Source organism: Lepus europaeus, chromosome 5, assembly GCF_033115175.1.
Source record: "Lepus europaeus isolate LE1 chromosome 5, mLepTim1.pri, whole genome shotgun sequence".
Classification (NCBI taxonomy): domain Eukaryota; kingdom Metazoa; phylum Chordata; class Mammalia; order Lagomorpha; family Leporidae; genus Lepus; species Lepus europaeus.
In genome coordinates this window covers 142,364,767-142,376,058 of record NC_084831.1, presented here as the reverse complement: position 1 = coordinate 142,376,058, position 11,292 = coordinate 142,364,767, and the positions used below count along the sequence as shown (strand labels likewise).

Genomic DNA, 11,292 nt, shown 5'->3' with positions numbered 1-11,292 from the left:
AGCTGACTTGGAAGGTTGAATAGAAGACACTTGGATTCCAGCTGGTTTGGCATAGCCAAATACTACCCCTTCTGTGATGGCTTGTGTCTTTTAATTCAGATAAGAATTCAAAATGATTTCTAAAACCTGCCATACAGCAGATGTCAAATCATTTTAGGGGAGGAAAAAGGAGAGTGAGGATAACAAGGGCGGGGTTTTAAGAGATGAGGTAGGCTGCAGCTCAATAGGCTAATCCTCTGCCTGAGGCGCCAGCACCCCGGGTTCTAGTCCCAGTCGGGGCGCCGGATTCTGTCCTGGTTGCTCCTCTTCCAGTCCAGCTCCCTGCTGTGGCCCAGGAGTGCAGTGGAGGATGGCCCAAGTGCTTGGGCCCTGCACCTGCATGGGAGTCCAGGAGAAGCACCTGGCTCCTGGTTTCAGATCAGTGCGGTGTGCTGGCCGTAGTGCGCCAGCTGCAGCAGCCATTGGGGGGTGAACCAATGGAAAAGGAAGACCTTTCTCTCTGTCTCTCTCTCTCTCACTGTCCACTCTGCCTGTCAAAAAAAAAAAAGAGAGATGAGGTAAAGAGAAGCTACACAGCCCCATTCCCACCCCAGCATGCAAATACACTTGACCACACATGGGAGAATTTAGGACCTTATGACAGCTAAAAGATTCCCACTGCTATCTGTCCGTGTGTGTGTGTGTGTGTGTTTGTATAGGAAGCCATGGATTTAGGATCCATTTTTAGCTTCTCTAACCCAATCCATCTTAGACAATAAGGAAGCTTAGACAAAGGAAGAAAAAGTGAATGTGAAAGGCTGTAAGTTCCTGTACAATCAGAGCCAAGGCTTTACAAAGCTTTCTGAGTGTGTCATAGGAGAGGAAATTTCAAGTGAATTCTAGAGAAAGAAAAACATGTTGAATGTGAAATAGTCTGCAGAGTTAATACCATCAGTCTCCAGGGCCTGAAAAGATGAAAATCTAATCAATCCAGGCAAGTGCAGAATGTGGTCTCTAAACCAACAGATTAATCAAACTTTGCCGTCAGATATTGGGCACTGGTAGTTCTGTGACTTTCTCTGAGGGTCAGAGATAGAGGGTAAATAATCAATAGCACTTTAGAGCTAGAAGGGATCTTAGAGATCAATTCACAAAGCTAATTTTACAGATGAGGAAACTGAAGCTTGGAGGCATTTCTTTTATCTCGCCCCCAGTCTTACCATTAATTATGAGTTGCACAGAACTAAAGCTCAGGCTTTCCTGCTCTTTATGTCACATGACGGCCCAAAGGAAATGTTGAGCTCTGGATGAGGATGACATGGAAGATGCATGCTCATCTCTAGGCAATCTCCCTAGAAACCCCTCTAAAAGGAAAGCCAGGGCTGGTGTAGTGGCTTAGCCGGTAAAGCCGCCACCTGCAACACCAGCATCCCATATGGGCATCAGTTTGATTCCTGGCTGCTCCACTTCCGATGCAGCTCCCTGATAACATGCACGGTATGTAGTAGGGGATAGCTCAAGTTCTTGGGCCCTTGCATGCACATGGGAGACCCAGAAGAAACTCCTGACACCTGGCTTCAGATTAGCCCAGCTCCGGCCACTGCAGATATCTGGGGAGTGAATCACTGGATGAAATCTCTCTCTCTCTCTCTCTCTCTCTCTCTCTGTCTGTCTTTCTCTCTCTCTCTCTCTCTAATAAATAAATAAATAAATCTTTTTAAAGAAAATTAAAAAGAAAGCCAATGCATGATGCTACATATGAACCCACAAGGGCAAGGAGGACAATTGAGGAGATGGTGACAGATGCCAAGATATCAACAAAATTCTAGACAAGACCAAGCAGATGCATGGGTGGTAAATAATACATTAGAATGGAAAAAGCAGAAACCTAATCTCCTGCAGAGAAGGAAAGCAATAAAACACAAGGCGATTCACACCACTGAACTGTGAAAAAGCCCTAGGAATTGAACACCCCAGGTAATGCTGAAAGTAGGACTGAGGATAGGAACAAAAACAAGAGATGGGAGAAAGTTTGTAAAAAGAGTACTCAGAAGCCCAGATTGCCCTATCCCCTGACCCAGTCAGTCAAAATTCACACATATACACAAACACATAATTCTTCAAGTAGGGCTTGAGACAAGGGCTTAGGCAGGCACAGTTTGTTTAGGAACGAGAATGAAGGAACACTGGAAATGAAAAGTGAAGGGGGAGAACCGCCATGGGATGCTTCTCCTATTGCCCAGTCTGTGAATAACCATGGGATGCTTCTCCTATTGCCCAGTCTGTGAATAGATATCGTATGGGGAGATGGTTATCATACTATATCGTATTGGCCATGCTGTCACTGGTTGCTTCATCTCATAGGACATTGTAGAACTTGTAGGAAATGAATCTCAGAACAACTACCCTGGGGGATATTTCTATCACCTCCAGCTACCATTGACCAGTGATATCCATGTCCCTCTTGGTGCAGATGGCACATGTACCAGTGTCTATTGACTTTCCACTCAGAAGCACCAGAGAAGCTCAAATACAGGGCCAAGATTTGCTATCCAGGTTTTGCCAGGGTGTAACTGTAAGTGAGACTGGAAATACCTGCATGGGTTTTGTCATCATAGCAGTGGCCAGAATAACAGTAGATGGAGAGGATTTAAAGTGGGTCACAAGATGTCTCTAATACAATTACTTAGGTGGAGGCTCAGGGCTCAGGAGTTCCAGAACAGTTGAAGTTTTAGCAAGGGGCTAAAAGCAAAGGCTTGATTTTTGGAACTAAACATCAGAAAGAGGCTGCCTTAGTTTATTTCCCTTGCTTGGATCTTAGGATACCTGTGGCCAAATTGATACCTTCAGGCCAGGAGGCAGGTGGATCTTCCAAATAGAAATAATATAGTTTTGGGGCCGACGCTGTGGCACAGCAGGTTAAAGCCCTGACCTGAAGTGCCAGCATCCCATATGGGTGCCGGTTCGAGTCCCGGCTACTTCTCTTGCAATCTGGCTCTCTGCTATGGCCTGGGATAGCAGCAGAAAATGGCCCAAGTCCTTGGGCCCTTGCACCCACGGGGGAGACCCAGAAGAATCTCCTTGCTACTGGCGTCAGATTGGCGCAACTCTGGCCATTGTGGCCATCTGGGGAGTGAACCATCGAATGGAAGACCTCTCTCTCTGTCTCTACCTCTCTCTGTAACTCTGTCTTTCAAATAAATAAAAAAAAAATCTTAAAAAAGAAATACCATAGTGCAAAATAAGCAATCTACAAATAGTAATATTTTGAGGTCTATCCAACAAAATGACCAGTTCTCAAACCAATAACCCTAAATAGACTCCTATCACTCAACAAGATCTAACCAAGACACATAACTTCCAATTACCTTTATCCCTCACTCTTAACTAAGAATGGAAAAATACCATCAAAATATAGAAACAAGCCTGTAACATTAAGGAGAGTTTTTTTTTTTTTTTCATTTCTTTCTGTTACATACATTGTCTTTCTTTTCTTTAAGTACATTTTAATGTTTGTTTTTGGTTATCCATAATAGACTTTGTTGGACAAAAGAATTTTGGCACCCAAGATGCAACACTAAGATTAAGAGTGTGGGAGTCAACATTATGGCACAGTGGGTTAAGCCCCTACTTCCAATGCCAGTGTCCCAAATTGGAGTACCAATTCGAGTTCTGGCTGCCCCACTCCCAAATCAGCTCCTTGCCAATATACCTGGAAAGGCAACAGAAGATGGCCCAAGTGCTTGGGCCCCTGAAACCAATGTGGTAGACCTGGATGAGGTTCCAGGTTCTTGGCTTCAGCCTGGCCAAATTGAGACCATGGGAATCTTTCAAGAGGTGAACCAGTAGATGGAAGATCTCTATCTCTGTCTCCCTCTATCCCTGGTACTCACACTTTAAAATAAATCAGATCTTTTTAAAAAAATCTTAAGAGTGCAGGCAAAGTCAGAATCTGATTCCATTAACAATGGTAGTTTATAAGAACTTCACTGTTGCTCGGTTTCCTCATCAGTGAAATGAGAAATAACAAATTCTATAAGCTGCTGGTGTCTCTCACCTAAAGGAAGAGCTTCCATTGTACGTGGCCAATCAAACTCGATGAGGAAGTCCTGCTTGCCAGAGTAGCCATGGAATTCCCACAGAGCATTGCATGCCACTACCCTCCCCCACACTCCACACCACCCTCAGGCTGGTGGGACTGGAGTTGCACAGAACCCTGCCTGACTCTGCAGTGTGGGAAATGCTCTTACCATGCTCTTCATCTTATACACATTAACACTGAGTCACAGCAATTCCTCATCAACTAGACACTTGCCCTATTTAGCTTCACACATCTCCTTCCATATTCTACAAATCACTTCACTCTGCCTTCCAGTACCCAAGATCATCAGCAAAGTCTTCTCTTAAGCCAGACTGAGCCTTTTGGATGCTGCATCCCCTTCAGCCTGTTCCTTCAAATCCTTTGACCCAGTTGACTGGAAAACGGAGTGAGCATCCTCCCCGCTCCTCACTGGGCTTTTAGAACATCATCTCTACCTACCGATGTGAGAAACCCAGTTCTGGGAGCTCTTTCCTTTATTATTAGCTACCTGCAATTGTTACAGACATTACAGTCCCCTCAGTAAATCTCCCTCTTTCCTGGAAGACCATCACTTTTTAAAATATTTTATTTATTTATTTGAGAGGCAGAGTTATAGACAGAGAGGGAGAGACAGAGAGAATGTCTTCTATCTGCTGGTTCATTCCCCAAACAGACACAATAGCTGAAACTGGGCCAATACAAATCCAGAAGCCACGAGCTTCTTCTGGGTCTCCTGCATGGGTGCAGGGGCCCCAGCACTTGGGCCATCTTCCACTGCTTTCCCAGGTTACAAGCAGAGAGCTGGTTTGGAAGAAGAGCAGCCAGGACATGAACTTTTGCCCATATGAGATGCCAGAGCTACAGGTGAAGGCTTAACCCATTATGCCACAGTGTCAGCCCCAAGAATACTATTTTGATAGTTTGTTTGCTTGTATCTAAAGACACACCTCCTTCCACTTGTATCCTAAACACAATCCTTTCAAGTCTACCATATCACTATAGCAACTTGACACCTCTTTCATGTCAATTTTCCCTGCATGTGGCTCACTTTCATGAGCATACAAAGATGTTTCTATCTTTTAAAAAAATAATGTTATTCCTCTTAAGCTCACATGCTTCTGCAATTTCTTCCCTGGTTGCCCATGTGCTTTTATATCAAGGCTCAGCATAAGAGAGCCAACAATTCTTCAGTTGATACCCTTTAGACTGTTATCTCTACAATGAAATCAAAGACACACTTCTCAAGGCCAATCTCACATCATCAAATCAAATTATCATTTCTCTGGATGATCTAACTTAACTCAGCATTTGACATCATCCACACCTCACATTTTCCTGAAACGCTGTTTTCACCTGACTCCAGGAAGCACATCTCTCAGTTCTCCAAGCTGCCCACTCCTTCTTAGCCTCATGTATTCATTTCCATGACCAGAATTTCAGACTGCATGAGGACTCTGTCTTCAAAGCTCTCCCATCTTTATGTTATCCTGTTATCTCATCTTATTCATTCCAGCTTTAACTTCTATCCATATGTAGAGATGACCAAACATATGTTGCCTCTCCCCCACATTCTGCACAAACATTCTTTCCTTGTTGTCTGATAGATACCTCAAACACAACACACGTAAAATACTGAGTTTTAATCTTCCTTCCTAAATTTACCACCCCTGGAATCATCCACAAATCCATTCATGCTAAGTCCAGTCTTTCTTACTCAGGTAAAAACAAATTCTATTTTTATCTAAGAATAGCTCCCATATGCCATATCCATTCTATCTGTAGGGATACATTTAGAAAGGTAGTAGTAAATAGAGCGATGATAGATATATAGATAGCTAGAATGACAGAAAGCTAAACATATATATCTATTTCTGAGAAGTTCCGCAGGAAAAGTGGAAAATTTTTTTCTAATGCTTTCCATTTATTAGGTATTTCTAAAAACCTTTATTTTCTACGAATCAGAAAGCACCTCCTGTAAGTTCTCTCAGCAAAAATTTTCCAATGGTTCTCTGTGAGCCAGGTAATGAAATACTTCAATCAAACATAGCCCTAAAGAAAAATCAAAGATGCCAAGCAAAGGATTTGATTGCACATGTGCTCCACCACATAGGCAGGAGAGAAGAACTTTCTCCCCACCTCCACTCACTGCCAATATCAACAAACCTCTTCTGTCCCATTAATGATGACCATGGAGTCTTGCTGGCTGGGTTTCTTCCAGGGCAATTCTGAAATTCCAGAATGCTCAGAGGAGCCTAGGGAAAGAGCCAGCACAGGAGTCTACTTGTCTAGGCCACTATGATTTGGGGTCAATTCTTGGGTCAAAACAAGCCAAAGTACCTCTTGGAACTTCATCTACATTTTTTTCACTTCAACAAATATTTTCTAAGCGTAACATGTTATTAGGCTAACCTCTAAGTGGATGCAGGGATGCCTTAGAAGGGAGACAATCTGATTTGTTTTCTTTAAAAAAAAAAAAAAACTTCTATTTTATTCTCTTTTCCATCTCAGCTCAAATGTAGTTTTTCTGACTACTCTCAATTGCCTACTCTGTCTCCTCCCAATTCCTAAAAATGATATCTCCTCTAACCCATAGAAATCAGATCTCAACAGCATCTAGGAACAAGAATTGCTGACTAAATCCATTCATTCTCATGGAGGAATGATTGGGAGTCCTCCTCTTTTTAAAATTTTATTTAAGGTATACAAGTTTCATGTATTTTGTAAATACAGATTTAGGAACATAGAGATATTTCCCACCCTACCCTCCCTCTCGCCCATGCTCCAACCCTTATTCCTCCTCCCTTTCCTTTTCCCACTCTCAATTTTTACAAAGATCTATTTTCAGTATACTTTATACTCATAAGGTTAACTTCCACTAAGTAAAGAGCTCAAGAAATAGTATGAAGAAAAAAAAAAAAACACTGTTCCTCAACAGTAGAGACAAGAGCTATAAACAATCATCAAATCTCAAATGTCCATTTCACTCCAATACATTACATGTTTGGTCTCTGTTAGTTACCACAGATCAGGGAAGACATATGATATCTGTCTTTTGGGGACTGGCTTATTTCACTAAGTTTAATGGTTTTCAGTTGCATCCATTTTGCTGCAAACCAAGCATTTTACTTTATTTTTCTTACAGACAAGTAGTATTCCATAGTGTATATATATACCATAGTCTCTTTATCCAGTTATCAGTTGATAGACATCTGGCTTGATTCCATACCTTCACTACTATGAATTGAGCTGCAGTGAATGTGGGGGTACACATGACTCTTTTATATACTGACTTTTTTGGTTTACATAAATTTCCAGCAGAGGGATGGCTGGGTCGTATGGTAGGCCTATACTCAGATTTCTGAGGTATCTCCACACTCTCTTCCACAGTGGCTGCACTAGTTTACATACCCACCAACAGTGGATTAGGGTACCTATTCCCCCACATCCTTTCCAGCATGTGTTGTTTATTTATTTCTGTGTGAGAGCCATTCTAAGTGGGGTGATATGAAACCTCACTGTGTTTTGAATTGCATTTTCCTGATGGCTAGTGATCCTCAGCACTTATTCGAGTGTCTGTTGGCCATTAGGGAGTCCTCTTTAAACTTCTACATTGCAAATATAATAATGCTTTTGTTTTCAAATAAGTCAATATTACAGTTTAAGCAACTTCTCACATGTACCAAATGTGTACGTTATGAACAACATTGAAGCTCCTCATGCACTTTTCAGTCTCAGATATGCTTTTCTTCAAAGACTTAAATTCTTTCACTCTTACAACAGATAACATGGTACATAACTTGAGCACTGGAAAAGGTTTCACTACTTTTCCCTTGCATTCCTTTTTTCTACATCAGCGTGTCTAATGCTTTCTATAAATTGTATATGCTAAGGGTAACAACTATCAACAAGTTTTCTAACCAAAAAACACTGCTGTCTCCTCCCACATTCATCAACCACTGTCCAGGGGATGTCACTGGCTTTATTTGGAGCTTTATTGATGCTGTCACTTTCTTATTCTGAAGAGCCATGAGAACATACCTGCTATATAAACTATCTACTGGTAACTCCAGAAGAGTTTTAGTTGATAAAAACATCTGCCTAATTGTTTTGTCAAAGACCAAAACTGTCATTAAAAAGCAAATAAGGCCCAGATATTTTTTTCCTTCTAAGATATATTTGGCAATATAAGAAGCAAGACTATATCATCAACAATTGTATTACTCATTCTTAATAACTTTCACTTTTTTTTAGAGATGTATTTACTTATTTGAAAGTCAGAGTAACAGAGTGAGAGGAGGAGACAGAGAGAGGGGGAGAGAGAGAGAATCTTCCATCTGCTGCTTCACTCCCCAAATGACCACAACAGCCAAGGCTGGACCAAGCCACAGCCAGAAGCCAGGGGCTTCCTCCAAGTTTCTCATGTGGGTAGCAGGGGCCCAAGGACTTGGGCCATCTTCCACTTCTTTTCCCAGGCCATCAGCAGGGAGCTGGATAGGAAATGGAGCAGCCAGAACACAAAATGGCACTCATATGGGATGCTGGCATCACAGGCAGCAGGTTTACCAACTATGCTGTAATGCTAACCCCTAGCCCTTTCATTTTTATTTGGTTTAACATGTTTATCTTTCAAAATACTGTCTTTAAAAGGCTGCAGTCCAGGTGTTTATTTATTGAAGGAGAGTAGAGAATCCCCTCCATGTAAGAATACCCACCTTGTTCCTCTCAAGTCTCAGTCATCTCCATGAATAAAGTGCTCCAACCCAAAACCTGGAATCATCTTCCTCTCCTCACTGTCACTTACTGCCCCATGCAATCCATCACCAGGTCCTGTCATGTCTCTATCCACAGGCAAGATCTTGACTATGTCCGTTTATCTCCCTCTTTATGTTTCTTTGCAATGGCAATCCGAATTTATTGACTTACTAATGCTAAGTTAAATAAAATTGCACCACTTTAATTAAGGCTTTTAGTTGTCATTTGGCCACCTCAAAGTAGTTGTAACATTAGGTTGGTCAATTTAAATACTGCAGCTCCCTATTGTATAGACACACAATTTTTACATCCAAATGTTAATACATACAAAGCAACAAGACTGTTAAATAAAACAGCAATAATTACAGCAAATTAAGCCTTGCGTCCAATTACACATGATTAAAGTCACTTCCCACATTCACTTCCACAGCCCTCATCCACCATTGAGCACGTTACACATGTGAAACCATCACAATGAGGCAAAAGCACTATGCCTATGTATTTGGTATTTTGAATGCACTTATGCATGAGCAAGCAAGGAATTCACAGTGAGAATCTACAGCTGCCCAAGTCTAGAAATGATTTACAAAAACTGGTAAAACATTAAAAAATTGTTTGAAAAAATACACTTCTTGTTGTAGATCCCACTGTACATACAACTGCAAACATGATTCCCTATGTAAATAAAAAAATAAACATTTATTAAGCAGATCTGAAAAGTCTGGACATTTCCTTCCCAGCAGATAATAAGCATCTTTAATATAAGACATTATACTGAAAGGATTATCATATTTTAAAGACAAGATCACTGTCTCCACAGATTTTTTAAAAATTAAAACAGCTATATTGCTGTTAATCAAAACACTTATTTTGTACAATACCATGATAGTGACCTTGAATTTCTTTTAAAAAATTACAATAAGCTTAAAGTAGCAAAGAAGCACACTTATCTGGAGTAGTCTATATAGGAGCTCTTTGGACTTTTTTTTATTATGCTAAAATAGTGGCGCTTTTAGGATTTACATTATTGTACTCTCCAATACAAAGTATAGGACGTATTAAGGTATACAGTACACCAATCTCATACAAGGGCAACATTGGTGGATGAAGAATGGCTCTTAGCCGTAATTCTGCATGAAGCCTCTGTTTTTACCAGCTACCTGCTCTAGGGCTACAAGTTAAAATCTGTTCTGTGAAACAGGCAAGTGACTCTAATGTGCAAACTGATAGAATAGTTTTCATCTGCCTCTTACAGGATGCCATCACAAGGAAGTCCATGTAAGATGCTGGTAGTTTTAACAAAGTTAGAATGCCGGCACTGTTGAATTGAGTGACAGTTCTTCAGACCTGGCTCACAGCTACAGCACATTTAATATCTTCAGCAGCTGACATGGTAACTTTTCACAGGCCTTCCCAGGCACCGGGGTTTTTCTGTTAACTTGCTGCACAGGGTCATAGAAGATCTCATTAACATTTATTTTTGATTTTGCAGAAGGTTCTAAGAATGCACAGTTGTTCCATCGACTTGTTAGATTTTGACCTCGTTCTTTCCTTCAACTCTTTCATCTCCCAAGTAATACTTGCTACAAACCAGATTCATTGGAACATCACCACTGTCTTCAAATTAAAGAATCTATGCTCTGAGATCTTGTAAATCATTAAATGTTGATTGTGCTATGGTGGAATAGCCAATGCAGAGCCTTGTCCATCTTTCATGTACATCGTCCTGTTCCTGCAGTATCCAAGATTTCTAGCATACACCGTTGTGTGTTTATTTCAACTTGCTTTCTGTAAGAATCCTCTATCTAGGATCATATTTATCACCAAAAATTCCTTGAAGAAACTGTGCAGTCAGAGCAGACTTTCCAAGAATGACTAGTTTATATTCATGCATGCTGCAAACTTGCTAACATGTAGTACCTGTCACACTGTCACCGGGTCCCCACAGCTGGCATTGCCCTGTGCTCCCTCTGGGTCACTGCTCCTGGTGCCATGGCTCCGGCTGGTTTACAAGCCTGACTCTCCATTTGTCCCCCCCCTTTACTACTACCTCCTTTTCCAAAGCAGCCTGAGTCTTTCACCTAAACTAAAATTATAGGCTCCTAATTGATGCCCATTTTTTGATGGATTCTTATCCATTCTGTGCACAGCAACCAAAGTACTTGCCTTAAAGTCCTTAAAGTATTATTTGCATATCAACTCCTGTTTGAAACCTCTAATGCCCTAAGATTATAAATTGTATTTCGTGAGGAATCTATGTCAAGATCCAAGAGCCCTTGGAGGACCTAGCCTAAAGCTACAGCTTCCCTCAGTTCACTATGTTCTAGGCACTCCAGTCTTCCTGTCTCGGCAGTCTTTCCTAACTCAGGGAAAGTCTGATTACCTCAGCCCATGTTCAGTGAGTACAGTCTGTACAGATTATGAGGTTAAGCTGTAGAACCAGAGAAGACGTTCTGAGACCTGCAGAGTGAATAGGTCAC

At 41.3% G+C, this 11,292-nt stretch overlaps 1 pseudogene; it reads right to left on the bottom strand.

Annotated features, from left to right (window-relative positions):
- Window positions 1-10,170: 10,170 nt before the first annotated feature.
- Window positions 10,171-10,706, bottom strand: LOC133759282 (ras-related protein Rap-1b-like; annotated as a pseudogene).
- Between the last annotated feature and the right edge of the window lie 586 nt (window positions 10,707-11,292).